Genomic DNA, 17997 nt, shown 5'->3' with positions numbered 1-17997 from the left:
GTTGTTTATAGAAATTCTACCAATTTAACCTTTGTTCAGGGGGCTCGGTGGCGCAATGGTAGCGCTTCTGACTCCAGATCAGAAGGCTGCGTGTTCGAATCACGTCCGGGTCAAAGAAATAATAAAACTTACTTTTTAAGTTGTTTATAGAATTCTACCAATTAAACTTCGTAAAAGGGGCTCGGTGGCGCAATAGTAGCGCGTCTGACTCCAGATCAGAAGGCTGCGTGTTGGAATCACGTCCGGGTCAAAGAAATAATAAAACTTACTTTTTAAGTTGTTTATAGAATTCTACCAATTAAACTTCGTAAAAGGGGCTCGTTGGCGCAATGGTAGCGCGTCTGACTCCAGATCAGAAGGCTGCGTGTTCGAATCACGTCCGGGTCAAAGAAATAATAATATTTAGTTTTTACGTTGTTTATAGAAATTCTACCAATTTAACCTTCGTTCAGGGGGCTCGGTGGCGCAATGGTAGCGCGCCTGACTCCAGATCAGAAGGCTGCGTGTTTGAATCACGTCCGGGTCAAAGAAATAATAAAACTTACTTTTTAAGTTGTTTATAGAATTCTACCAATTAAACTTCGTAAAAGGGGCTCGGTGGCGCAATAGTAGCGCGTCTGACTCCAGATCAGAAGGCTGCGTGTTGGAATCACGTCCGGGTCAAAGAAATAGTAAAAATCAGTTTTTAAGTTGTTTTTAGAATTCTACCAATTAAACCTTCGTAAAGGGGGCTCGGTGGCGTAATGGTAGCGCGTCTGACTCCAGATCAGAAGGCTGCGTGTTCGAATCAGGTCCAGGTCAAACAAATAATAAAATTTAGTTTTTACGTTGTTTATAGAAATTCTACCAATTTAACCTTCGTTCAGGGGGCTCGGTGGCGCAATGGGAGCGCGTCTGACTCCAGATCAGAAGGCTTCGTGTTCGAATCACGTCCGGGTCAAAGAAATAATAAAACTTAGTTTTTAAGTTGTTTATAGAATTCTACCAGTTAAACTTCGTAAAGGGGGCTCGGCGGCGCAATGGTAACGCGTCTGACTCCAGATCAGAAGGCTGCGTGTTCGAATCACGTCCGGGTAAAACAAATAATAAAATTTAGTTTTTACGTTGTTTATAGAAATTCTACCAATTAAACCTTCGTAAAGGGGGCTCGGTGGCGCAATGGTAGCGCGTCTGACTCCAGATCAGAAGGCTGCGTGTTCGAATCACGTCCGGGTCAAACAAATAATAAAATTAAGTTTTTACGTTGTTTATAGAAATTCTACCAATTAAACCTTCGCAAAGGGGGCTGGGTGGCGCAATGGTAGCGCGTCTGACTCCAGATCAGAAGGCTGCGTGTTCGAATCACGTCCGGGTCAAAGAAATAATTCTAATCAGTTTTTAAGTTGATTTTAGAATTCTACCAATTAAACCTTCGTAAAGGGGGCTCGTTGGCGCAATGGTAGCGCGTCTGACTCCAGATCAGAAGGCTGCGTGTTCGAATCACGTCCGGGTCAAAGAAGTAATAAAATTTAGTTTTTACGTTGTTTATAGAAATTCTACCAATTTAACCTTTCTTCAGGGGGCTCGGTGGCGCAATGGTAGCGCTTCTGACTCCAGATCAGAAGGCTGCGTGTTCGAATCACGTCCGGGTCAAAGAAATAATAAAACTTACTTTTTAAGTTGTTTATAGAATTCTACCAATTAAACTTCGTAAAAGGGGCTCGGTGGCGCAATGGTAGCGCGTCTGACTCCAGATCAGAAGGCTGCGTGTTCGAATCACGTCCGGGTCAAACAAATAAAAAAATTTTGTTTTTACGTTGTTTATAGAAATTCTACCAATTTAACCTTCGTTCAGAGGGCTCGGTGGCGCAATGGTAGCGCGTCTGACTCCAGATCAGAAGGCTGCGTGTTCGAACCACGTCCGGGTCAAACAAATAATAAAATTTAGTTTTTACGTTGTTTATAGAAAATCTACCAATTTAACCTTCGTTCTGGGTGCTCGGTGGCGCAATAGTAGCGCGTCTGACTCCAGATCAGAAGGCTGCGTGTTCGAATCACGTCCGGGTCAAACAAAAAACAATTTAGTTTTTACGTTGTTTATAGAAATTCTACCAATTTAACCTTTGTTCAGGGGGCTCGGTGGCGCAATGGTAGCGCTTCTGACTCCAGATCAGAAGGCTGCGTGTTCGAATCACGTCCGGGTCAAAGAAATAATAAAACTTACTTTTTAAGTTGTTTATAGAATTCTACCAATTAATCTTCGTAAAAGGGGCTCGGTGGCGCAATAGTAGCGCGTCTGACTCCAGATCAGAAGGCTGCGTGTTGGAATCACGTCCGGGTCAAAGAAATAATAAAACTTACTTTTTATGTTGTTTATAGAATTCTACCAATTAAACTTCGTAAAAGGGGCTCGTTGGCGCAATGGTAGCGCGTCTGACTCCAGATCAGAAGGCTGCGTGTTCGAATCACGTCCGGGTCAAAGAAATAATAATATTTAGTTTTTACGTTGTTTATAGAAATTCTACCAATTTAACCTTCGTTCAGGGGGCTCGGTGGCGCAATGGTAGCGCGCCTGACTCCAGATCAGAAGGCTGCGTGTTCGAATCACGTCCGGGTCAAAGAAATAATAAAACTTACTTTTTAAGTTGTTTATAGAATTCTACCAATTAAACTTCGTAAAAGGGGCTCGGTGGCGCAATAGTAGCGCGTCTGACTCCAGATCAGAGGGCTGCGTGTTCGAATCACGTACGGGTCAAAGAAATCATACAAATCAGTTTTTAAGTGGTTCTTAGAATTCTACCAATTTAACCTTCGTTGAGGGGGCTCGGTGGCGCAATGGTAGCGCGTCTGACTCCAGATCAGAAGGCTGCGTGTTCGAAGCACGTTCGGGTCAAACAAACAATAAAATTTAGTTTTAACGTTGTTTATAGAAATTCTACCAATTTAACCTGCGTTCAGGGGGCTCGGTGGCGCAGTGGTAGCGCTTCTGACTCCAGATCAGAAGGCTGCGTGTTCGAATCACGTCCGGGTCAAAGAAATAATAAAATTGAGTTTTTAAGTTGTTTTTAGACTTCTACCAATTAAGGCTTCGTACAGGGGGCTCGGTGGCACAATGGGAGCGCGTCTGACTCCAGAACAGAAGGCTGCGTGTTCGAATCACGTCCGGGTCAAACAAATAATAAAATTTAGTTTTTACGTTGTTTATAGAAGTTCTACCAATTTAACCTTCGTTCAGGGGGCTCGGTGGCGCAATGGTACCGCGTCTGACTCCAGATCAGAAGGCTGCGTGTTCGAATCACGTCCGGGTCAAAGAAATCATACAAATCAGTTTTTAAGTTGTTCTTAGAATTCTACCAATTTAACCTTCGTTGAGGGGGCTCGGTGGCGCAATGGTAGCGCGTCTGACTCCAGATCAGAAGGCTGCGTGTTCGAAGCACGTTCGGGTCAAACAAATAATAAAATTAAGTTTTTACGTTGTTTATAGAAATTCTACCAATTAAACCTTCGCAAAGGGGGCTGGGTGGCGCAATGGTAGCGCGTCTGACTCCAGATCAGAAGGCTGCGTGTTCGAATCACGTCCGGGTCAAAGAAATAATTCTAATCAGTTTTTAAGTTGATTTTAGAATTCTACCAATTAAACCTTCGTAAAGGGGGCTCGTTGGCGCAATGGTAGCGCGTCTGACTCCAGATCAGAAGGCTGCGTGTTCGAATCACGTCCGGGTCAAACAAATAATAATATTTAGTTTTTACGTTGTTTATAGAAATTCTACCAATTTAACCTTCGTTCAGGGGGCTCGGTGGTGCAATGGGAGCGCGTCTGACTACAGATCAGAAGGCTGCGTGTTCGAATCACGTCCGGGTCAAAGAAGTAATAAAATTTAGTTTTTACGTTGTTTATAGAAATTCTACCAATTTAACCTTTCTTCAGGGGGCTCGGTGGCGCAATGGTAGCGCTTCTGACTCCAGATCAGAAGGCTGCGTGTTCGAATCACGTCCGGGTCAAAGAAATAATAAAACTTACTTTTTAAGTTGTTTATAGAATTCTACCAATTAAACTTCGTAAAAGGGGCTCGGTGGCGCAATGGTAGCGCGTCTGACTCCAGATCAGAAGGCTGCGTGTTCGAATCACGTCCGGGTCAAACAAATAAAAAAATTTTGTTTTTACGTTGTTTATAGAAATTCTACCAATTTAACCTTCGTTCAGAGGGCTCGGTGGCGCAATGGTAGCGCGTCTGACTCCAGATCAGAAGGCTGCGTGTTCGAACCACGTCCGGGTCAAACAAATAATAAAATTTAGTTTTTACGTTGTTTATAGAAAATCTACCAATTTAACCTTCGTTCTGGGTGCTCGGTGGCGCAATAGTAGCGCGTCTGACTCCAGATCAGAAGGCTGCGTGTTCGAATCACGTCCGGGTCAAACAAAAAACAATTTAGTTTTTACGTTGTTTATAGAAATTCTACCAATTTAACCTTTGTTCAGGGGGCTCGGTGGCGCAATGGTAGCGCTTCTGACTCCAGATCAGAAGGCTGCGTGTTCGAATCACGTCCGGGTCAAAGAAATAATAAAACTTACTTTTTAAGTTGTTTATAGAATTCTACCAATTAATCTTCGTAAAAGGGGCTCGGTGGCGCAATAGTAGCGCGTCTGACTCCAGATCAGAAGGCTGCGTGTTGGAATCACGTCCGGGTCAAAGAAATAATAAAACTTACTTTTTATGTTGTTTATAGAATTCTACCAATTAAACTTCGTAAAAGGGGCTCGTTGGCGCAATGGTAGCGCGTCTGACTCCAGATCAGAAGGCTGCGTGTTCGAATCACGTCCGGGTCAAACAAAAAACAATTTAGTTTTTACGTTGTTTATAGAAATTCTACCAATTTAACCTTTGTTCAGGGGGCTCGGTGGCGCAATGGTAGCGCTTCTGACTCCAGATCAGAAGGCTGCGTGTTCGAATCACGTCCGGGTCAAAGAAATAATAAAACTTACTTTTTAAGTTGTTTATAGAATTCTACCAATTAAACTTCGTAAAAGGGGCTCGGTGGCGCAATAGTAGCGCGTCTGACTCCAGATCAGAGGGCTGCGTGTTCGAATCACGTACGGGTCAAAGAAATCATACAAATCAGTTTTTAAGTGGTTCTTAGAATTCTACCAATTTAACCTTCGTTGAGGGGGCTCGGTGGCGCAATGGTAGCGCGTCTGACTCCAGATCAGAAGGCTGCGTGTTCGAAGCACGTTCGGGTCAAACAAACAATAAAATTTAGTTTTAACGTTGTTTATAGAAATTCTACCAATTTAACCTGCGTTCAGGGGGCTCGGTGGCGCAGTGGTAGCGCTTCTGACTCCAGATCAGAAGGCTGCGTGTTCGAATCACGTCCGGGTCAAAGAAATAATAAAATTGAGTTTTTAAGTTGTTTTTAGACTTCTACCAATTAAGGCTTCGTACAGGGGGCTCGGTGGCACAATGGGAGCGCGTCTGACTCCAGAACAGAAGGCTGCGTGTTCGAATCACGTCCGGGTCAAACAAATAATAAAATTTAGTTTTTACGTTGTTTATAGAAGTTCTACCAATTTAACCTTCGTTCAGGGGGCTCGGTGGCGCAATGGTACCGCGTCTGACTCCAGATCAGAAGGCTGCGTGTTCGAATCACGTCCGGGTCAAAGAAATCATACAAATCAGTTTTTAAGTTGTTCTTAGAATTCTACCAATTTAACCTTCGTTGAGGGGGCTCGGTGGCGCAATGGTAGCGCGTCTGACTCCAGATCAGAAGGCTGCGTGTTCGAAGCACGTTCGGGTCAAACAAATAATAAAATTAAGTTTTTACGTTGTTTATAGAAATTCTACCAATTAAACCTTCGCAAAGGGGGCTGGGTGGCGCAATGGTAGCGCGTCTGACTCCAGATCAGAAGGCTGCGTGTTCGAATCACGTCCGGGTCAAAGAAATAATTCTAATCAGTTTTTAAGTTGATTTTAGAATTCTACCAATTAAACCTTCGTAAAGGGGGCTCGTTGGCGCAATGGTAGCGCGTCTGACTCCAGATCAGAAGGCTGCGTGTTCGAATCACGTCTGGGTCAAACAAATAATAATATTTAGTTTTTACGTTGTTTATAGAAATTCTACCAATTTAACCTTCGTTCAGGGGGCTCGGTGGTGCAATGGGAGCGCGTCTGACTACAGATCAGAAGGCTGCGTGTTCGAATCACGTCCGGGTCAAAGAAGTAATAAAATTTAGTTTTTACGTTGTTTATAGAAATTCTACCAATTTAACCTTTCTTCAGGGGGCTCGGTGGCGCAATGGTAGCGCTTCTGACTCCAGATCAGAAGGCTGCGTGTTCGAATCACGTCCGGGTCAAAGAAATAATAAAACTTACTTTTTAAGTTGTTTATAGAATTCTACCAATTAAACTTCGTAAAAGGGGCTCGGTGGCGCAATGGTAGCGCGTCTGACTCCAGATCAGAAGGCTGCGTGTTCGAATCACGTCCGGGTCAAACAAATAAAAAAATTTTGTTTTTACGTTGTTTATAGAAATTCTACCAATTTAACCTTCGTTCAGAGGGCTCGGTGGCGCAATGGTAGCGCGTCTGACTCCAGATCAGAAGGCTGCGTGTTCGAACCACGTCCGGGTCAAACAAATAATAAAATTTAGTTTTTACGTTGTTTATAGAAAATCTACCAATTTAACCTTCGTTCTGGGTGCTCGGTGGCGCAATAGTAGCGCGTCTGACTCCAGATCAGAAGGCTGCGTGTTCGAATCACGTCCGGGTCAAACAAAAAACAATTTAGTTTTTACGTTGTTTATAGAAATTCTACCAATTTAACCTTTGTTCAGGGGGCTCGGTGGCGCAATGGTAGCGCTTCTGACTCCAGATCAGAAGGCTGCGTGTTCGAATCACGTCCGGGTCAAAGAAATAATAAAACTTACTTTTTAAGTTGTTTATAGAATTCTACCAATTAATCTTCGTAAAAGGGGCTCGGTGGCGCAATAGTAGCGCGTCTGACTCCAGATCAGAAGGCTGCGTGTTGGAATCACGTCCGGGTCAAAGAAATAATAAAACTTACTTTTTATGTTGTTTATAGAATTCTACCAATTAAACTTCGTAAAAGGGGCTCGTTGGCGCAATGGTAGCGCGTCTGACTCCAGATCAGAAGGCTGCGTGTTCGAATCACGTCCGGGTCAAAGAAATAATAATATTTAGTTTTTACGTTGTTTATAGAAATTCTACCAATTTAACCTTCGTTCAGGGGGCTCGGTGGCGCAATGGTAGCGCGCCTGACTCCAGATCAGAAGGCTGCGTGTTCGAATCACGTCCGGGTCAAAGAAATAATAAAACTTACTTTTTAAGTTGTTTATAGAATTCTACCAATTAAACTTCGTAAAAGGGGCTCGGTGGCGCAATAGTAGCGCGTCTGACTCCAGATCAGAGGGCTGCGTGTTCGAATCACGTACGGGTCAAAGAAATCATACAAATCAGTTTTTAAGTGGTTCTTAGAATTCTACCAATTTAACCTTCGTTGAGGGGGCTCGGTGGCGCAATGGTAGCGCGTCTGACTCCAGATCAGAAGGCTGCGTGTTCGAAGCACGTTCGGGTCAAACAAACAATAAAATTTAGTTTTAACGTTGTTTATAGAAATTCTACCAATTTAACCTGCGTTCAGGGGGCTCGGTGGCGCAGTGGTAGCGCTTCTGACTCCAGATCAGAAGGCTGCGTGTTCGAATCACGTCCGGGTCAAAGAAATAATAAAATTGAGTTTTTAAGTTGTTTTTAGACTTCTACCAATTAAGGCTTCGTACAGGGGGCTCGGTGGCACAATGGGAGCGCGTCTGACTCCAGAACAGAAGGCTGCGTGTTCGAATCACGTCCGGGTCAAACAAATAATAAAATTTAGTTTTTACGTTGTTTATAGAAGTTCTACCAATTTAACCTTCGTTCAGGGGGCTCGGTGGCGCAATGGTACCGCGTCTGACTCCAGATCAGAAGGCTGCGTGTTCGAATCACGTCCGGGTCAAAGAAATCATACAAATCAGTTTTTAAGTTGTTCTTAGAATTCTACCAATTTAACCTTCGTTGAGGGGGCTCGGTGGCGCAATGGTAGCGCGTCTGACTCCAGATCAGAAGGCTGCGTGTTCGAAGCACGTTCGGGTCAAACAAATAATAAAATTAAGTTTTTACGTTGTTTATAGAAATTCTACCAATTAAACCTTCGCAAAGGGGGCTGGGTGGCGCAATGGTAGCGCGTCTGACTCCAGATCAGAAGGCTGCGTGTTCGAATCACGTCCGGGTCAAAGAAATAATTCTAATCAGTTTTTAAGTTGATTTTAGAATTCTACCAATTAAACCTTCGTAAAGGGGGCTCGTTGGCGCAATGGTAGCGCGTCTGACTCCAGATCAGAAGGCTGCGTGTTCGAATCACGTCCGGGTCAAACAAATAATAATATTTAGTTTTTACGTTGTTTATAGAAATTCTACCAATTTAACCTTCGTTCAGGGGGCTCGGTGGTGCAATGGGAGCGCGTCTGACTACAGATCAGAAGGCTGCGTGTTCGAATCACGTCCGGGTCAAAGAAGTAATAAAATTTAGTTTTTACGTTGTTTATAGAAATTCTACCAATTTAACCTTTCTTCAGGGGGCTCGGTGGCGCAATGGTAGCGCTTCTGACTCCAGATCAGAAGGCTGCGTGTTCGAATCACGTCCGGGTCAAAGAAATAATAAAACTTACTTTTTAAGTTGTTTATAGAATTCTACCAATTAAACTTCGTAAAAGGGGCTCGGTGGCGCAATGGTAGCGCGTCTGACTCCAGATCAGAAGGCTGCGTGTTCGAATCACGTCCGGGTCAAACAAATAAAAAAATTTTGTTTTTACGTTGTTTATAGAAATTCTACCAATTTAACCTTCGTTCAGAGGGCTCGGTGGCGCAATGGTAGCGCGTCTGACTCCAGATCAGAAGGCTGCGTGTTCGAACCACGTCCGGGTCAAACAAATAATAAAATTTAGTTTTTACGTTGTTTATAGAAAATCTACCAATTTAACCTTCGTTCTGGGTGCTCGGTGGCGCAATAGTAGCGCGTCTGACTCCAGATCAGAAGGCTGCGTGTTCGAATCACGTCCGGGTCAAACAAAAAACAATTTAGTTTTTACGTTGTTTATAGAAATTCTACCAATTTAACCTTTGTTCAGGGGGCTCGGTGGCGCAATGGTAGCGCTTCTGACTCCAGATCAGAAGGCTGCGTGTTCGAATCACGTCCGGGTCAAAGAAATAATAAAACTTACTTTTTAAGTTGTTTATAGAATTCTACCAATTAATCTTCGTAAAAGGGGCTCGGTGGCGCAATAGTAGCGCGTCTGACTCCAGATCAGAAGGCTGCGTGTTGGAATCACGTCCGGGTCAAAGAAATAATAAAACTTACTTTTTATGTTGTTTATAGAATTCTACCAATTAAACTTCGTAAAAGGGGCTCGTTGGCGCAATGGTAGCGCGTCTGACTCCAGATCAGAAGGCTGCGTGTTCGAATCACGTCCGGGTCAAAGAAATAATAATATTTAGTTTTTACGTTGTTTATAGAAATTCTACCAATTTAACCTTCGTTCAGGGGGCTCGGTGGCGCAATGGTAGCGCGCCTGACTCCAGATCAGAAGGCTGCGTGTTCGAATCACGTCCGGGTCAAAGAAATAATAAAACTTACTTTTTAAGTTGTTTATAGAATTCTACCAATTAAACTTCGTAAAAGGGGCTCGGTGGCGCAATAGTAGCGCGTCTGACTCCAGATCAGAGGGCTGCGTGTTCGAATCACGTACGGGTCAAAGAAATCATACAAATCAGTTTTTAAGTGGTTCTTAGAATTCTACCAATTTAACCTTCGTTGAGGGGGCTCGGTGGCGCAATGGTAGCGCGTCTGACTCCAGATCAGAAGGCTGCGTGTTCGAAGCACGTTCGGGTCAAACAAACAATAAAATTTAGTTTTAACGTTGTTTATAGAAATTCTACCAATTTAACCTGCGTTCAGGGGGCTCGGTGGCGCAGTGGTAGCGCTTCTGACTCCAGATCAGAAGGCTGCGTGTTCGAATCACGTCCGGGTCAAAGAAATAATAAAATTGAGTTTTTAAGTTGTTTTTAGACTTCTACCAATTAAGGCTTCGTACAGGGGGCTCGGTGGCACAATGGGAGCGCGTCTGACTCCAGAACAGAAGGCTGCGTGTTCGAATCACGTCCGGGTCAAACAAATAATAAAATTTAGTTTTTACGTTGTTTATAGAAGTTCTACCAATTTAACCTTCGTTCAGGGGGCTCGGTGGCGCAATGGTACCGCGTCTGACTCCAGATCAGAAGGCTGCGTGTTCGAATCACGTCCGGGTCAAAGAAATCATACAAATCAGTTTTTAAGTTGTTCTTAGAATTCTACCAATTTAACCTTCGTTGAGGGGGCTCGGTGGCGCAATGGTAGCGCGTCTGACTCCAGATCAGAAGGCTGCGTGTTCGAAGCACGTTCGGGTCAAACAAAGAATAAAATTTAGTTTTTACGTTGTTTATAGAAATTCTACAAATTTAACCTTCGTTCAGGGGGCTCGGTGGCGCAATGGTAGCGCGTCTGACTCCAGATCAGAAGGCTGCGTGTTCGAATCACGTCCGGGTCAAACAAATAATAAAATTTAGTTTTAACGTTGTTTATAGAAATTCTACCAATTTAACCTTCGTTCAGGGGGCTCGGTGGCGCAGTGGTAGCGCTTCTGACTCCAGATCAGAAGGCTGCGTGTTCGAATCACGTCCGGGTCAAAGAAATAATAAAATTGAGTTTTTAAGTTGTTTTTAGACTTCTACCAATTAAGCCTTCGTACAGGGGGCTCGGTGGCACAATGGGAGCGCGTCTGACTCCAGAACAGAAGGCTGCGTGTTCGAATCACGTCCGGGTCAAACAAATAATAAAATTTAGTTTTTACGTTGTTTATAGAAGTTCTACCAATTTAACCTTCGTTCAGGGGGCTCGGTGGCGCAATGGTAGCGCTTCTGACTCCAGATCAGAAGGCTGCGTGTTCGAATCACGTCCGGGTCAAAGAAATAATAAAACTTACTTTTTAAGTTGTTTATAGAATTCTACCAATTAAACTTCGTAAAAGGGGCTCGTTGGCGCAATGGTAGCGCGTCTGACTCCAGATCAGAAGGCTGCGTGTTCGAATCACGTCCGGGTCAAAGAAATAATAAAACTTAGTTTTTAAGTTTTTTATAGAAAATCTACCAATTTAACCTTCGTTCTGGGTGCTCGGTGGCGCAATAGTAGCGCGTCTGACTCCAGATCAGAAGGCTGCTTGTTCGAATCACGTCCGGGTCAAACAAAAAACAATTTAGTTTTTACGTTGTTTATAGAAATTCTACCAATTTAACCTTTGTTCAGGGGGCTCGGTGGCGCAATGGTAGCGCTTCTGACTCCAGATCAGAAGGCTGCGTGTTCGAATCACGTCCGGGTCAAAGAAATAATAAAACTTACTTTTTAAGTTGTTTATAGAATTCTACCAATTAAACTTCGTAAAAGGGGCTCGGTGGCGCAATAGTAGCGCGTCTGACTCCAGATCAGAAGGCTGCGTGTTGGAATCACGTCCGGGTCAAAGAAATAATAAAACTTACTTTTTAAGTTGTTTATAGAATTCTACCAATTAAACTTCGTAAAAGGGGCTCGTTGGCGCAATGGTAGCGCGTCTGACTCCAGATCAGAAGGCTGCGTGTTCGAATCACGTCCGGGTCAAAGAAATAATAATATTTAGTTTTTACGTTGTTTATAGAAATTCTACCAATTTAACCTTCGTTCAGGGGGCTCGGTGGCGCAATGGTAGCGCGCCTGACTCCAGATCAGAAGGCTGCGTGTTTGAATCACGTCCGGGTCAAAGAAATAATAAAACTTACTTTTTAAGTTGTTTATAGAATTCTACCAATTAAACTTCGTAAAAGGGGCTCGGTGGCGCAATAGTAGCGCGTCTGACTCCAGATCAGAAGGCTGCGTGTTGGAATCACGTCCGGGTCAAAGAAATAGTAAAAATCAGTTTTTAAGTTGTTTTTAGAATTCTACCAATTAAACCTTCGTAAAGGGGGCTCGGTGGCGTAATGGTAGCGCGTCTGACTCCAGATCAGAAGGCTGCGTGTTCGAATCAGGTCCAGGTCAAACAAATAATAAAATTTAGTTTTTACGTTGTTTATAGAAATTCTACCAATTAAACCTTCGTAAAGGGGGCTCGGTGGCGCAATGGTAGCGCGTCTGACTCCAGATCAGAAGGCTGCGTGTTCGAATCACGTCCGGGTCAAACAAATAATAAAATTAAGTTTTTACGTTGTTTATAGAAATTCTACCAATTAAACCTTCGCAAAGGGGGCTGGGTGGCGCAATGGTAGCGCGTCTGACTCCAGATCAGAAGGCTGCGTGTTCGAATCACGTCCGGGTCAAAGAAATAATTCTAATCAGTTTTTAAGTTGATTTTAGAATTCTACCAATTAAACCTTCGTAAAGGGGGCTCGTTGGCGCAATGGTAGCGCGTCTGACTCCAGATCAGAAGGCTGCGTGTTCGAATCACGTCCGGGTCAAACAAATAATAATATTTAGTTTTTACGTTGTTTATAGAAATTCTACCAATTTAACCTTCGTTCAGGGGGCTCGGTGGCGCAATGGGAGCGCGTCTGACTCCAGATCAGAAGGCTTCGTGTTCGAATCACGTCCGGGTCAAAGAAATAATAAAACTTAGTTTTTAAGTTGTTTATAGAATTCTACCAGTTAAACTTCGTAAAGGGGGCTCGGCGGCGCAATGGTAACGCGTCTGACTCCAGATCAGAAGGCTGCGTGTTCGAATCACGTCCGGGTCAAACAAATAATAAAATTAAGTTTTTACGTTGTTTATAGAAATTCTACCAATTAAACCTTCGCAAAGGGGGCTCGGTGGCGCAATGGTAGCGCGTCTGACTCCAGATCAGAAGGCTGCGTGTTCGAATCACGTCCGGGTCAAAGAAATAATTCAAATCAGTTTTTAAGTTGATTTTAGAATTCTACCAATTAAACCTTCGTAAAGGGGGCTCGTTGGCGCAATGGTAGCGCGTCTGACTCCAGATCAGAAGGCTGCGTGTTCGAATCACGTCCGGGTCAAAGAAATAATAAAACTTAGTTTTTAAGTTGTTTATAGAATTCTACCAGTTAAACTTCGTAAAGGGGGCTGGGCGGCGCAATGGTAACGCGTCTTACTCCAGATCAGAAGGCTGCGTGTTCGAATCACGTCCGGGTAAAACAAATAATAAAATTTAGTTTTTACGTTGTTTATAGAAATTCTACCAATTAAACCTTCGTAAAGGGGGCTCGGTGGCGCAATGGTAGCGCGTCTGACTCCAGATCAGAAGGCTGCGTGTTCGAATCACGTCCGGGTCAAACAAATAATAAAATTAAGTTTTTACGTTGTTTATAGAAATTCTACCAATTAAACCTTCGCAAAGGGGGCTCGGTGGCGCAATGGTAGCGCGTCTGACTCCAGATCAGAAGGCTGCGTGTTCGAATCACGTCCGGGTCAAAGAAATAATTCAAATCAGTTTTTAAGTTGATTATAGAATTCTACCAATTAAACCTTCGTAAAGGGGGCTCGTTGGCGCAATGGTAGCGCGTCTGACTCCAGATCAGAAGGCTGCGTGTTCGAATCACGTCCGGGTCAAACAAATAATAATATTTAGTTTTTACGTTGTTTATAGAAATTCTACCAATTTAACCTTCGTTCAGGGGGCTCGGTGGTGCAATGGGAGCGCGTCTGACTACAGATCAGAAGGCTGCGTGTTCGAATCACGTCCGGGTCAAAGAAGTAATAAAATTTAGTTTTTACGTTGTTTATAGAAATTCTACCAATTTAACCTTTCTTCAGGGGGCTCGGTGGCGCAATGGTAGCGCTTCTGACTCCAGATCAGAAGGCTGCGTGTTCGAATCACGTCCGGGTCAAAGAAATAATAAAACTTACTTTTTAAGTTGTTTATAGAATTCTACCAATTAAACTTCGTAAAAGGGGCTCGGTGGCGCAATGATAGCGCGTCTGACTCCAGATCAGAAGGCTGCGTGTTCGAATCACGTCCGGGTCAAACAAATAAAAAAATTTTGTTTTTACGTTGTTTATAGAAATTCTACCAATTTAACCTTCGTTCAGAGGGCTCGGTGGCGCAATGGTAGCGCGTCTGACTCCAGATCAGAAGGCTGCGTGTTCGAACCACGTCCGGGTCAAACAAATAATAAAATTTAGTTTTTACGTTGTTTATAGAAAATATACCAATTTAACCTTCGTTCTGGGTGCTCGGTGGCGCAATAGTAGCGCGTCTGACTCCAGATCAGAAGGCTGCGTGTTCGAATCACGTCCGGGTCAAACAAAAAACAATTTAGTTTTTACGTTGTTTATAGAAATTCTACCAATTTAACCTTTGTTCAGGGGGCTCGGTGGCGCAATGGTAGCGCTTCTGACTCCAGATCAGAAGGCTGCGTGTTCGAATCACGTCCGGGTCAAAGAAATAATAAAACTTACTTTTTAAGTTGTTTATAGAATTCTACCAATTAAACTTCGTAAAAGGGGCTCGGTGGCGCAATAGTAGCGCGTCTGACTCCAGATCAGAAGGCTGCGTGTTGGAATCACGTCCGGGTCAAAGAAATAATAAAACTTACTTTTTAAGTTGTTTATAGAATTCTACCAATTAAACTTCGTAAAAGGGGCTCGTTGGCGCAATGGTAGCGCGTCTGACTCCAGATCAGAAGGCTGCGTGTTCGAATCACGTCCGGGTCAAAGAAATAATAATATTTAGTTTTTACGTTGTTTATAGAAATTCTACCAATTTAACCTTCGTTCAGGGGGCTCGGTGGCGCAATGGTAGCGCGCCTGACTCCAGATCAGAAGGCTGCGTGTTCGAATCACGTCCGGGTCAAAGAAATAATAAAACTTACTTTTTAAGTTGTTTATAGAATTCTACCAATTAAACTTCGTAAAAGGGGCTCAGTGGCGCAATAGTAGCGCGTCTGACTCCAGATCAGAAGGCTGCGTGTTGGAATCACGTCCGGGTCAAAGAAATAGTAAAAATCAGTTTTTAAGTTGTTTTTAGAATTCTACCAATTAAACCTTCGTAAAGGGGGCTCGGTGGCGTAATGGTAGCGCGTCTGACTCCAGATCAGAAGGCTGCGTGTTCGAATCAGGTCCGGGTCAAACAAATAATAAAATTTAGTTTTTACGTTGTTTATAGAAATTCTACCAATTTAACCTTCGTTCAGGGGGCTCGGTGGCGCAATGGGAGCGCGTCTGACTCCAGATCAGAAGGCTTCGTGTTCGAATCACGTCCGGGTCAAAGAAATAATTCAAATCAGTTTTTAAGTTGATTTTAGAATTATACCAATTAAACCTTCGTAAAGGGGGCTCGTTGGCGCAATGGTAGCGCGTCTGACTCCAGATCAGAAGGCTGCGTGTTCGAATCACGTCCGGGTCAAACAAATAATAATATTTAGTTTTTACGTTGTTTATAGAAATTCTACCAATTTAACCTTCGTTCAGGGGGCTCGGTGGCGCAATGGGAGCGCGTCTGACTCCAGATCAGAAGGCTGCGTGTTCGAATCACGTCCGGGTCAAAGAAATAGTAAAAATCAGTTTTTAAGTTGTTTTTAGAATTCTACCAATTAAACCTTCGTAAAGGGGGCTCGGTGGCGTAATGGTAGCGCGTCTGACTCCAGATCAGAAGGCTGCGTGTTCGAATCAGGTCCGGGTCAAACAAATAATAAAATTTAGTTTTTACGTTGTTTATAGAAATTCTACCAATTTAACCTTCGTTCAGGGGGCTCGGTGGCGCAATGGGAGCGCGTCTGACTCCAGATCAGAAGGCTTCGTGTTCGAATCACGTCCGGGTCAAAGAAATAATAAAACTTAGTTTTTAAGTTGTTTATAGAATTCTACCAGTTAAACTTCGTAAAGGGGGCTCGGCGGCGCAATGGTAACGCGTCTGACTCCAGATCAGAAGGCTGCGTGTTCGAATCACGTCCGGGTCAAACAAATAATAAAATTAAGTTTTTACGTTGTTTATAGAAATTCTACCAATTAAACCTTCGCAAAGGGGGCTCGGTGGCGCAATGGTAGCGCGTCTGACTCCAGATCAGAAGGCTGCGTGTTCGAATCACGTCCGGGTCAAAGAAATAATTCAAATCAGTTTTTAAGTTGATTTTAGAATTCTACCAATTAAACCTTCGTAAAGGGGGCTCGTTGGCGCAATGGTAGCGCGTCTGACTCCAGATCAGAAGGCTGCGTGTTCGAATCACGTCCGGGTCAAAGAAATAATAAAACTTAGTTTTTAAGTTGTTTATAGAATTCTACCAGTTAAACTTCTTAAAGGGGGCTCGGCGGCGCAATGGTAACGCGTCTGACTCCAGATCAGAAGGCTGCGTGTTCGAATCACGTCCGGGTAAAACAAATAATAAAATTTAGTTTTTACGTTGTTTATAGAAATTCTACCAATTAAACCTTCGTAAAGGGGGCTCGGTGGCGCAATGGTAGCGCGTCTGACTCCAGATCAGAAGGCTGCGTGTTCGAATCACGTCCGGGTCAAACAAATAATAAAATTAAGTTTTTACGTTGTTTATAGAAATTCTACCAATTAAACCTTCGCAAAGGGGGCTCGGTGGCGCAATGGTAGCGCGTCTGACTCCAGATCAGAAGGCTGCGTGTTCGAATCACGTCCGGGTCAAAGAAATAATTCTAATCAGTTTTTAAGTTGATTTTAGAATTCTACCAATTAAACCTTCGTAAAGGGGGCTCGTTGGCGCAATGGTAGCGCGTCTGACTCCAGATCAGAAGGCTGCGTGTTCGAATCACGTCCGGGTCAAAGAAGTAATAAAATTTAGTTTTTACGTTGTATATAGAAATTCTACCAATTTAACCTTTCTTCAGGGGGCTCGGTGGCGCAATGGTAGCGCTTCTGACTCCAGATCAGAAGGCTGCGTGTTCGAATCACGTCCGGGTCAAAGAAATAATAAAACTAATTTTTAAGTTGTTTATAGAATTCTACCAATTAAACTTCGTAAAAGGGGCTCGGTGGCGCAATGGTAGCGCGTCTGACTCCAGATCAGAAGGCTGCGTGTTCGAATCACGTCCGGGTCAAACAAATAAAAAAATTTTGTTTTTACGTTGTTTATAGAAATTCTACCAATTTAACCTTCGTTCAGAGGGCTCGGTGGCGCAATGGTAGCGCGTCTGACTCCAGATCAGAAGGCTGCGTGTTCGAACCACGTCCGGGTCAAACAAATAATAAAATTTAGTTTTTACGTTGTTTATAGAAAATCTACCAATTTAACCTTCGTTCTGGGTGCTCGGTGGCGCAATAGTACCGCGTCTGACTCCAGATCAGAAGGCTGCGTGTTCGAATCACGTCCGGGTCAAACAAAAAACAATTTAGTTTTTACGTTGTTTATAGAAATTCTACCAATTTAACCTTTGTTCAGGGGGCTCGGTGGCGCAATGGTAGCGCTTCTGACTCCAGATCAGAAGGCTGCGTGTTCGAATCACGTCCGGGTCAAAGAAATAATAAAACTTACTTTTTAAGTTGTTTATAGAATTCTACCAGTTAAACTTCGTAAAGGGGGCTCGGCGGCGCAATGGTAACGCGTCTGACTCCAGATCAGAAGGCTGCGTGTTCGAATCACGTCCGGGTAAAACAAATAATAAAATTTAGTTTTTACGTTGTTTATAGAAATTCTACCAATTAAACCTTCGTAAAGGGGGCTCGGTGGCGCAATGGTAGCGCGTCTGACTCCAGATCAGAAGGCTGCGTGTTCGAACCACGTCCGGGTCAAACAAATAATAAAATTTAGTTTTTACGTTGTTTATAGAAAATCTACCAATTTAACCTTCGTTCTGGGTGCTCGGTGGCGCAATAGTACCGCGTCTGACTCCAGATCAGAAGGCTGCGTGTTCGAATCACGTCCGGGTCAAACAAAAAACAATTTAGTTTTTACGTTGTTTATAGAAATTCTACCAATTTAACCTTTGTTCAGGG

At 43.4% G+C, this 17997-nt stretch overlaps 95 non-coding genes across 95 annotated transcripts; all 95 read left to right on the top strand.

Annotated features, from left to right (window-relative positions):
- The first annotated feature begins 41 nt into the window (after positions 1-41).
- On the top strand, positions 42-113 carry TRNAW-CCA (transfer RNA tryptophan (anticodon CCA)). The gene has a single exon. It is a non-coding gene; the product is annotated as a tRNA-Trp (tRNA).
- Positions 114-315: 202 nt separating this feature from the next.
- On the top strand, positions 316-387 carry TRNAW-CCA (transfer RNA tryptophan (anticodon CCA)). The gene has a single exon. It is a non-coding gene; the product is annotated as a tRNA-Trp (tRNA).
- Positions 388-454: 67 nt separating this feature from the next.
- Positions 455-526, top strand: TRNAW-CCA (transfer RNA tryptophan (anticodon CCA)). Its single transcript has one exon. It is a non-coding gene; the product is annotated as a tRNA-Trp (tRNA).
- A 342-nt stretch (positions 527-868) lies between these two features.
- On the top strand, positions 869-940 carry TRNAW-CCA (transfer RNA tryptophan (anticodon CCA)). The gene has a single exon. It is a non-coding gene; the product is annotated as a tRNA-Trp (tRNA).
- A 204-nt stretch (positions 941-1144) lies between these two features.
- On the top strand, positions 1145-1216 carry TRNAW-CCA (transfer RNA tryptophan (anticodon CCA)). The gene has a single exon. It is a non-coding gene; the product is annotated as a tRNA-Trp (tRNA).
- Positions 1217-1283: 67 nt separating this feature from the next.
- Positions 1284-1355, top strand: TRNAW-CCA (transfer RNA tryptophan (anticodon CCA)). The gene has a single exon. It is a non-coding gene; the product is annotated as a tRNA-Trp (tRNA).
- Positions 1356-1421: 66 nt separating this feature from the next.
- On the top strand, positions 1422-1493 carry TRNAW-CCA (transfer RNA tryptophan (anticodon CCA)). The gene has a single exon. It is a non-coding gene; the product is annotated as a tRNA-Trp (tRNA).
- Positions 1494-1560: 67 nt separating this feature from the next.
- Positions 1561-1632, top strand: TRNAW-CCA (transfer RNA tryptophan (anticodon CCA)). The gene has a single exon. It is a non-coding gene; the product is annotated as a tRNA-Trp (tRNA).
- Positions 1633-1697: 65 nt separating this feature from the next.
- TRNAW-CCA (transfer RNA tryptophan (anticodon CCA)) lies at positions 1698-1769 on the top strand. The gene has a single exon. It is a non-coding gene; the product is annotated as a tRNA-Trp (tRNA).
- A 67-nt stretch (positions 1770-1836) lies between these two features.
- Positions 1837-1908, top strand: TRNAW-CCA (transfer RNA tryptophan (anticodon CCA)). Its single transcript has one exon. It is a non-coding gene; the product is annotated as a tRNA-Trp (tRNA).
- Positions 1909-2112: 204 nt separating this feature from the next.
- On the top strand, positions 2113-2184 carry TRNAW-CCA (transfer RNA tryptophan (anticodon CCA)). The gene has a single exon. It is a non-coding gene; the product is annotated as a tRNA-Trp (tRNA).
- Positions 2185-2386: 202 nt separating this feature from the next.
- On the top strand, positions 2387-2458 carry TRNAW-CCA (transfer RNA tryptophan (anticodon CCA)). Its single transcript has one exon. It is a non-coding gene; the product is annotated as a tRNA-Trp (tRNA).
- Positions 2459-2525: 67 nt separating this feature from the next.
- On the top strand, positions 2526-2597 carry TRNAW-CCA (transfer RNA tryptophan (anticodon CCA)). The gene has a single exon. It is a non-coding gene; the product is annotated as a tRNA-Trp (tRNA).
- Positions 2598-2800: 203 nt separating this feature from the next.
- Positions 2801-2872, top strand: TRNAW-CCA (transfer RNA tryptophan (anticodon CCA)). Its single transcript has one exon. It is a non-coding gene; the product is annotated as a tRNA-Trp (tRNA).
- Positions 2873-2939: 67 nt separating this feature from the next.
- On the top strand, positions 2940-3011 carry TRNAW-CCA (transfer RNA tryptophan (anticodon CCA)). Its single transcript has one exon. It is a non-coding gene; the product is annotated as a tRNA-Trp (tRNA).
- A 205-nt stretch (positions 3012-3216) lies between these two features.
- On the top strand, positions 3217-3288 carry TRNAW-CCA (transfer RNA tryptophan (anticodon CCA)). The gene has a single exon. It is a non-coding gene; the product is annotated as a tRNA-Trp (tRNA).
- Positions 3289-3354: 66 nt separating this feature from the next.
- TRNAW-CCA (transfer RNA tryptophan (anticodon CCA)) lies at positions 3355-3426 on the top strand. Its single transcript has one exon. It is a non-coding gene; the product is annotated as a tRNA-Trp (tRNA).
- Positions 3427-3493: 67 nt separating this feature from the next.
- On the top strand, positions 3494-3565 carry TRNAW-CCA (transfer RNA tryptophan (anticodon CCA)). The gene has a single exon. It is a non-coding gene; the product is annotated as a tRNA-Trp (tRNA).
- Positions 3566-3631: 66 nt separating this feature from the next.
- Positions 3632-3703, top strand: TRNAW-CCA (transfer RNA tryptophan (anticodon CCA)). Its single transcript has one exon. It is a non-coding gene; the product is annotated as a tRNA-Trp (tRNA).
- Positions 3704-3770: 67 nt separating this feature from the next.
- Positions 3771-3842, top strand: TRNAC-ACA (transfer RNA cysteine (anticodon ACA)). The gene has a single exon. It is a non-coding gene; the product is annotated as a tRNA-Cys (tRNA).
- A 67-nt stretch (positions 3843-3909) lies between these two features.
- Positions 3910-3981, top strand: TRNAW-CCA (transfer RNA tryptophan (anticodon CCA)). The gene has a single exon. It is a non-coding gene; the product is annotated as a tRNA-Trp (tRNA).
- Positions 3982-4046: 65 nt separating this feature from the next.
- Positions 4047-4118, top strand: TRNAW-CCA (transfer RNA tryptophan (anticodon CCA)). The gene has a single exon. It is a non-coding gene; the product is annotated as a tRNA-Trp (tRNA).
- A 67-nt stretch (positions 4119-4185) lies between these two features.
- On the top strand, positions 4186-4257 carry TRNAW-CCA (transfer RNA tryptophan (anticodon CCA)). Its single transcript has one exon. It is a non-coding gene; the product is annotated as a tRNA-Trp (tRNA).
- A 204-nt stretch (positions 4258-4461) lies between these two features.
- On the top strand, positions 4462-4533 carry TRNAW-CCA (transfer RNA tryptophan (anticodon CCA)). The gene has a single exon. It is a non-coding gene; the product is annotated as a tRNA-Trp (tRNA).
- A 202-nt stretch (positions 4534-4735) lies between these two features.
- TRNAW-CCA (transfer RNA tryptophan (anticodon CCA)) lies at positions 4736-4807 on the top strand. Its single transcript has one exon. It is a non-coding gene; the product is annotated as a tRNA-Trp (tRNA).
- Positions 4808-4872: 65 nt separating this feature from the next.
- Positions 4873-4944, top strand: TRNAW-CCA (transfer RNA tryptophan (anticodon CCA)). The gene has a single exon. It is a non-coding gene; the product is annotated as a tRNA-Trp (tRNA).
- Positions 4945-5147: 203 nt separating this feature from the next.
- Positions 5148-5219, top strand: TRNAW-CCA (transfer RNA tryptophan (anticodon CCA)). The gene has a single exon. It is a non-coding gene; the product is annotated as a tRNA-Trp (tRNA).
- Positions 5220-5286: 67 nt separating this feature from the next.
- On the top strand, positions 5287-5358 carry TRNAW-CCA (transfer RNA tryptophan (anticodon CCA)). The gene has a single exon. It is a non-coding gene; the product is annotated as a tRNA-Trp (tRNA).
- A 205-nt stretch (positions 5359-5563) lies between these two features.
- TRNAW-CCA (transfer RNA tryptophan (anticodon CCA)) lies at positions 5564-5635 on the top strand. The gene has a single exon. It is a non-coding gene; the product is annotated as a tRNA-Trp (tRNA).
- A 66-nt stretch (positions 5636-5701) lies between these two features.
- Positions 5702-5773, top strand: TRNAW-CCA (transfer RNA tryptophan (anticodon CCA)). Its single transcript has one exon. It is a non-coding gene; the product is annotated as a tRNA-Trp (tRNA).
- A 67-nt stretch (positions 5774-5840) lies between these two features.
- Positions 5841-5912, top strand: TRNAW-CCA (transfer RNA tryptophan (anticodon CCA)). The gene has a single exon. It is a non-coding gene; the product is annotated as a tRNA-Trp (tRNA).
- A 66-nt stretch (positions 5913-5978) lies between these two features.
- Positions 5979-6050, top strand: TRNAW-CCA (transfer RNA tryptophan (anticodon CCA)). Its single transcript has one exon. It is a non-coding gene; the product is annotated as a tRNA-Trp (tRNA).
- Positions 6051-6117: 67 nt separating this feature from the next.
- On the top strand, positions 6118-6189 carry TRNAC-ACA (transfer RNA cysteine (anticodon ACA)). The gene has a single exon. It is a non-coding gene; the product is annotated as a tRNA-Cys (tRNA).
- Positions 6190-6256: 67 nt separating this feature from the next.
- TRNAW-CCA (transfer RNA tryptophan (anticodon CCA)) lies at positions 6257-6328 on the top strand. The gene has a single exon. It is a non-coding gene; the product is annotated as a tRNA-Trp (tRNA).
- A 65-nt stretch (positions 6329-6393) lies between these two features.
- Positions 6394-6465, top strand: TRNAW-CCA (transfer RNA tryptophan (anticodon CCA)). The gene has a single exon. It is a non-coding gene; the product is annotated as a tRNA-Trp (tRNA).
- Positions 6466-6532: 67 nt separating this feature from the next.
- On the top strand, positions 6533-6604 carry TRNAW-CCA (transfer RNA tryptophan (anticodon CCA)). The gene has a single exon. It is a non-coding gene; the product is annotated as a tRNA-Trp (tRNA).
- A 204-nt stretch (positions 6605-6808) lies between these two features.
- Positions 6809-6880, top strand: TRNAW-CCA (transfer RNA tryptophan (anticodon CCA)). Its single transcript has one exon. It is a non-coding gene; the product is annotated as a tRNA-Trp (tRNA).
- Positions 6881-7082: 202 nt separating this feature from the next.
- On the top strand, positions 7083-7154 carry TRNAW-CCA (transfer RNA tryptophan (anticodon CCA)). Its single transcript has one exon. It is a non-coding gene; the product is annotated as a tRNA-Trp (tRNA).
- Positions 7155-7221: 67 nt separating this feature from the next.
- On the top strand, positions 7222-7293 carry TRNAW-CCA (transfer RNA tryptophan (anticodon CCA)). The gene has a single exon. It is a non-coding gene; the product is annotated as a tRNA-Trp (tRNA).
- A 203-nt stretch (positions 7294-7496) lies between these two features.
- TRNAW-CCA (transfer RNA tryptophan (anticodon CCA)) lies at positions 7497-7568 on the top strand. Its single transcript has one exon. It is a non-coding gene; the product is annotated as a tRNA-Trp (tRNA).
- Positions 7569-7635: 67 nt separating this feature from the next.
- On the top strand, positions 7636-7707 carry TRNAW-CCA (transfer RNA tryptophan (anticodon CCA)). The gene has a single exon. It is a non-coding gene; the product is annotated as a tRNA-Trp (tRNA).
- A 205-nt stretch (positions 7708-7912) lies between these two features.
- TRNAW-CCA (transfer RNA tryptophan (anticodon CCA)) lies at positions 7913-7984 on the top strand. The gene has a single exon. It is a non-coding gene; the product is annotated as a tRNA-Trp (tRNA).
- A 66-nt stretch (positions 7985-8050) lies between these two features.
- TRNAW-CCA (transfer RNA tryptophan (anticodon CCA)) lies at positions 8051-8122 on the top strand. The gene has a single exon. It is a non-coding gene; the product is annotated as a tRNA-Trp (tRNA).
- Positions 8123-8189: 67 nt separating this feature from the next.
- On the top strand, positions 8190-8261 carry TRNAW-CCA (transfer RNA tryptophan (anticodon CCA)). Its single transcript has one exon. It is a non-coding gene; the product is annotated as a tRNA-Trp (tRNA).
- Positions 8262-8327: 66 nt separating this feature from the next.
- On the top strand, positions 8328-8399 carry TRNAW-CCA (transfer RNA tryptophan (anticodon CCA)). Its single transcript has one exon. It is a non-coding gene; the product is annotated as a tRNA-Trp (tRNA).
- A 67-nt stretch (positions 8400-8466) lies between these two features.
- On the top strand, positions 8467-8538 carry TRNAC-ACA (transfer RNA cysteine (anticodon ACA)). Its single transcript has one exon. It is a non-coding gene; the product is annotated as a tRNA-Cys (tRNA).
- A 67-nt stretch (positions 8539-8605) lies between these two features.
- TRNAW-CCA (transfer RNA tryptophan (anticodon CCA)) lies at positions 8606-8677 on the top strand. The gene has a single exon. It is a non-coding gene; the product is annotated as a tRNA-Trp (tRNA).
- A 65-nt stretch (positions 8678-8742) lies between these two features.
- TRNAW-CCA (transfer RNA tryptophan (anticodon CCA)) lies at positions 8743-8814 on the top strand. The gene has a single exon. It is a non-coding gene; the product is annotated as a tRNA-Trp (tRNA).
- A 67-nt stretch (positions 8815-8881) lies between these two features.
- Positions 8882-8953, top strand: TRNAW-CCA (transfer RNA tryptophan (anticodon CCA)). Its single transcript has one exon. It is a non-coding gene; the product is annotated as a tRNA-Trp (tRNA).
- Positions 8954-9157: 204 nt separating this feature from the next.
- TRNAW-CCA (transfer RNA tryptophan (anticodon CCA)) lies at positions 9158-9229 on the top strand. The gene has a single exon. It is a non-coding gene; the product is annotated as a tRNA-Trp (tRNA).
- A 202-nt stretch (positions 9230-9431) lies between these two features.
- Positions 9432-9503, top strand: TRNAW-CCA (transfer RNA tryptophan (anticodon CCA)). Its single transcript has one exon. It is a non-coding gene; the product is annotated as a tRNA-Trp (tRNA).
- A 67-nt stretch (positions 9504-9570) lies between these two features.
- On the top strand, positions 9571-9642 carry TRNAW-CCA (transfer RNA tryptophan (anticodon CCA)). Its single transcript has one exon. It is a non-coding gene; the product is annotated as a tRNA-Trp (tRNA).
- A 203-nt stretch (positions 9643-9845) lies between these two features.
- TRNAW-CCA (transfer RNA tryptophan (anticodon CCA)) lies at positions 9846-9917 on the top strand. Its single transcript has one exon. It is a non-coding gene; the product is annotated as a tRNA-Trp (tRNA).
- A 67-nt stretch (positions 9918-9984) lies between these two features.
- Positions 9985-10056, top strand: TRNAW-CCA (transfer RNA tryptophan (anticodon CCA)). The gene has a single exon. It is a non-coding gene; the product is annotated as a tRNA-Trp (tRNA).
- A 205-nt stretch (positions 10057-10261) lies between these two features.
- Positions 10262-10333, top strand: TRNAW-CCA (transfer RNA tryptophan (anticodon CCA)). Its single transcript has one exon. It is a non-coding gene; the product is annotated as a tRNA-Trp (tRNA).
- Positions 10334-10399: 66 nt separating this feature from the next.
- Positions 10400-10471, top strand: TRNAW-CCA (transfer RNA tryptophan (anticodon CCA)). The gene has a single exon. It is a non-coding gene; the product is annotated as a tRNA-Trp (tRNA).
- Positions 10472-10538: 67 nt separating this feature from the next.
- On the top strand, positions 10539-10610 carry TRNAW-CCA (transfer RNA tryptophan (anticodon CCA)). Its single transcript has one exon. It is a non-coding gene; the product is annotated as a tRNA-Trp (tRNA).
- Positions 10611-10677: 67 nt separating this feature from the next.
- On the top strand, positions 10678-10749 carry TRNAW-CCA (transfer RNA tryptophan (anticodon CCA)). Its single transcript has one exon. It is a non-coding gene; the product is annotated as a tRNA-Trp (tRNA).
- Positions 10750-10954: 205 nt separating this feature from the next.
- Positions 10955-11026, top strand: TRNAW-CCA (transfer RNA tryptophan (anticodon CCA)). Its single transcript has one exon. It is a non-coding gene; the product is annotated as a tRNA-Trp (tRNA).
- A 65-nt stretch (positions 11027-11091) lies between these two features.
- TRNAW-CCA (transfer RNA tryptophan (anticodon CCA)) lies at positions 11092-11163 on the top strand. Its single transcript has one exon. It is a non-coding gene; the product is annotated as a tRNA-Trp (tRNA).
- Positions 11164-11367: 204 nt separating this feature from the next.
- Positions 11368-11439, top strand: TRNAW-CCA (transfer RNA tryptophan (anticodon CCA)). The gene has a single exon. It is a non-coding gene; the product is annotated as a tRNA-Trp (tRNA).
- Positions 11440-11641: 202 nt separating this feature from the next.
- On the top strand, positions 11642-11713 carry TRNAW-CCA (transfer RNA tryptophan (anticodon CCA)). Its single transcript has one exon. It is a non-coding gene; the product is annotated as a tRNA-Trp (tRNA).
- Positions 11714-11780: 67 nt separating this feature from the next.
- On the top strand, positions 11781-11852 carry TRNAW-CCA (transfer RNA tryptophan (anticodon CCA)). Its single transcript has one exon. It is a non-coding gene; the product is annotated as a tRNA-Trp (tRNA).
- Positions 11853-12194: 342 nt separating this feature from the next.
- On the top strand, positions 12195-12266 carry TRNAW-CCA (transfer RNA tryptophan (anticodon CCA)). The gene has a single exon. It is a non-coding gene; the product is annotated as a tRNA-Trp (tRNA).
- A 67-nt stretch (positions 12267-12333) lies between these two features.
- On the top strand, positions 12334-12405 carry TRNAW-CCA (transfer RNA tryptophan (anticodon CCA)). Its single transcript has one exon. It is a non-coding gene; the product is annotated as a tRNA-Trp (tRNA).
- A 66-nt stretch (positions 12406-12471) lies between these two features.
- TRNAW-CCA (transfer RNA tryptophan (anticodon CCA)) lies at positions 12472-12543 on the top strand. Its single transcript has one exon. It is a non-coding gene; the product is annotated as a tRNA-Trp (tRNA).
- Positions 12544-12610: 67 nt separating this feature from the next.
- Positions 12611-12682, top strand: TRNAW-CCA (transfer RNA tryptophan (anticodon CCA)). The gene has a single exon. It is a non-coding gene; the product is annotated as a tRNA-Trp (tRNA).
- Positions 12683-12747: 65 nt separating this feature from the next.
- TRNAW-CCA (transfer RNA tryptophan (anticodon CCA)) lies at positions 12748-12819 on the top strand. Its single transcript has one exon. It is a non-coding gene; the product is annotated as a tRNA-Trp (tRNA).
- A 67-nt stretch (positions 12820-12886) lies between these two features.
- Positions 12887-12958, top strand: TRNAW-CCA (transfer RNA tryptophan (anticodon CCA)). Its single transcript has one exon. It is a non-coding gene; the product is annotated as a tRNA-Trp (tRNA).
- A 66-nt stretch (positions 12959-13024) lies between these two features.
- TRNAW-CCA (transfer RNA tryptophan (anticodon CCA)) lies at positions 13025-13096 on the top strand. The gene has a single exon. It is a non-coding gene; the product is annotated as a tRNA-Trp (tRNA).
- A 204-nt stretch (positions 13097-13300) lies between these two features.
- TRNAW-CCA (transfer RNA tryptophan (anticodon CCA)) lies at positions 13301-13372 on the top strand. Its single transcript has one exon. It is a non-coding gene; the product is annotated as a tRNA-Trp (tRNA).
- Positions 13373-13439: 67 nt separating this feature from the next.
- On the top strand, positions 13440-13511 carry TRNAW-CCA (transfer RNA tryptophan (anticodon CCA)). The gene has a single exon. It is a non-coding gene; the product is annotated as a tRNA-Trp (tRNA).
- A 66-nt stretch (positions 13512-13577) lies between these two features.
- On the top strand, positions 13578-13649 carry TRNAW-CCA (transfer RNA tryptophan (anticodon CCA)). Its single transcript has one exon. It is a non-coding gene; the product is annotated as a tRNA-Trp (tRNA).
- Positions 13650-13716: 67 nt separating this feature from the next.
- On the top strand, positions 13717-13788 carry TRNAC-ACA (transfer RNA cysteine (anticodon ACA)). The gene has a single exon. It is a non-coding gene; the product is annotated as a tRNA-Cys (tRNA).
- Positions 13789-13855: 67 nt separating this feature from the next.
- On the top strand, positions 13856-13927 carry TRNAW-CCA (transfer RNA tryptophan (anticodon CCA)). The gene has a single exon. It is a non-coding gene; the product is annotated as a tRNA-Trp (tRNA).
- A 65-nt stretch (positions 13928-13992) lies between these two features.
- TRNAW-CCA (transfer RNA tryptophan (anticodon CCA)) lies at positions 13993-14064 on the top strand. Its single transcript has one exon. It is a non-coding gene; the product is annotated as a tRNA-Trp (tRNA).
- A 67-nt stretch (positions 14065-14131) lies between these two features.
- TRNAW-CCA (transfer RNA tryptophan (anticodon CCA)) lies at positions 14132-14203 on the top strand. Its single transcript has one exon. It is a non-coding gene; the product is annotated as a tRNA-Trp (tRNA).
- A 204-nt stretch (positions 14204-14407) lies between these two features.
- TRNAW-CCA (transfer RNA tryptophan (anticodon CCA)) lies at positions 14408-14479 on the top strand. Its single transcript has one exon. It is a non-coding gene; the product is annotated as a tRNA-Trp (tRNA).
- Positions 14480-14681: 202 nt separating this feature from the next.
- Positions 14682-14753, top strand: TRNAW-CCA (transfer RNA tryptophan (anticodon CCA)). The gene has a single exon. It is a non-coding gene; the product is annotated as a tRNA-Trp (tRNA).
- A 67-nt stretch (positions 14754-14820) lies between these two features.
- TRNAW-CCA (transfer RNA tryptophan (anticodon CCA)) lies at positions 14821-14892 on the top strand. The gene has a single exon. It is a non-coding gene; the product is annotated as a tRNA-Trp (tRNA).
- Positions 14893-15234: 342 nt separating this feature from the next.
- Positions 15235-15306, top strand: TRNAW-CCA (transfer RNA tryptophan (anticodon CCA)). Its single transcript has one exon. It is a non-coding gene; the product is annotated as a tRNA-Trp (tRNA).
- A 66-nt stretch (positions 15307-15372) lies between these two features.
- Positions 15373-15444, top strand: TRNAW-CCA (transfer RNA tryptophan (anticodon CCA)). Its single transcript has one exon. It is a non-coding gene; the product is annotated as a tRNA-Trp (tRNA).
- A 67-nt stretch (positions 15445-15511) lies between these two features.
- On the top strand, positions 15512-15583 carry TRNAW-CCA (transfer RNA tryptophan (anticodon CCA)). The gene has a single exon. It is a non-coding gene; the product is annotated as a tRNA-Trp (tRNA).
- Positions 15584-15788: 205 nt separating this feature from the next.
- Positions 15789-15860, top strand: TRNAW-CCA (transfer RNA tryptophan (anticodon CCA)). Its single transcript has one exon. It is a non-coding gene; the product is annotated as a tRNA-Trp (tRNA).
- A 65-nt stretch (positions 15861-15925) lies between these two features.
- TRNAW-CCA (transfer RNA tryptophan (anticodon CCA)) lies at positions 15926-15997 on the top strand. The gene has a single exon. It is a non-coding gene; the product is annotated as a tRNA-Trp (tRNA).
- A 67-nt stretch (positions 15998-16064) lies between these two features.
- TRNAW-CCA (transfer RNA tryptophan (anticodon CCA)) lies at positions 16065-16136 on the top strand. The gene has a single exon. It is a non-coding gene; the product is annotated as a tRNA-Trp (tRNA).
- A 66-nt stretch (positions 16137-16202) lies between these two features.
- On the top strand, positions 16203-16274 carry TRNAW-CCA (transfer RNA tryptophan (anticodon CCA)). Its single transcript has one exon. It is a non-coding gene; the product is annotated as a tRNA-Trp (tRNA).
- A 204-nt stretch (positions 16275-16478) lies between these two features.
- Positions 16479-16550, top strand: TRNAW-CCA (transfer RNA tryptophan (anticodon CCA)). The gene has a single exon. It is a non-coding gene; the product is annotated as a tRNA-Trp (tRNA).
- A 67-nt stretch (positions 16551-16617) lies between these two features.
- TRNAW-CCA (transfer RNA tryptophan (anticodon CCA)) lies at positions 16618-16689 on the top strand. Its single transcript has one exon. It is a non-coding gene; the product is annotated as a tRNA-Trp (tRNA).
- Positions 16690-16755: 66 nt separating this feature from the next.
- Positions 16756-16827, top strand: TRNAW-CCA (transfer RNA tryptophan (anticodon CCA)). The gene has a single exon. It is a non-coding gene; the product is annotated as a tRNA-Trp (tRNA).
- A 67-nt stretch (positions 16828-16894) lies between these two features.
- Positions 16895-16966, top strand: TRNAW-CCA (transfer RNA tryptophan (anticodon CCA)). Its single transcript has one exon. It is a non-coding gene; the product is annotated as a tRNA-Trp (tRNA).
- A 64-nt stretch (positions 16967-17030) lies between these two features.
- Positions 17031-17102, top strand: TRNAW-CCA (transfer RNA tryptophan (anticodon CCA)). Its single transcript has one exon. It is a non-coding gene; the product is annotated as a tRNA-Trp (tRNA).
- A 67-nt stretch (positions 17103-17169) lies between these two features.
- Positions 17170-17241, top strand: TRNAW-CCA (transfer RNA tryptophan (anticodon CCA)). Its single transcript has one exon. It is a non-coding gene; the product is annotated as a tRNA-Trp (tRNA).
- Positions 17242-17445: 204 nt separating this feature from the next.
- Positions 17446-17517, top strand: TRNAW-CCA (transfer RNA tryptophan (anticodon CCA)). Its single transcript has one exon. It is a non-coding gene; the product is annotated as a tRNA-Trp (tRNA).
- A 204-nt stretch (positions 17518-17721) lies between these two features.
- On the top strand, positions 17722-17793 carry TRNAW-CCA (transfer RNA tryptophan (anticodon CCA)). The gene has a single exon. It is a non-coding gene; the product is annotated as a tRNA-Trp (tRNA).
- Positions 17794-17997: the final 204 nt, after the last annotated feature.

Source organism: Phalangium opilio, unplaced genomic scaffold (genome assembly GCF_054372755.1).
Source record: "Phalangium opilio isolate 3A_F unplaced genomic scaffold, DU_Popi_V2 ptg000352l_1, whole genome shotgun sequence".
Classification (NCBI taxonomy): domain Eukaryota; kingdom Metazoa; phylum Arthropoda; class Arachnida; order Opiliones; family Phalangiidae; genus Phalangium; species Phalangium opilio.
This window is presented reverse-complemented; position numbering and strand designations above follow the sequence as displayed.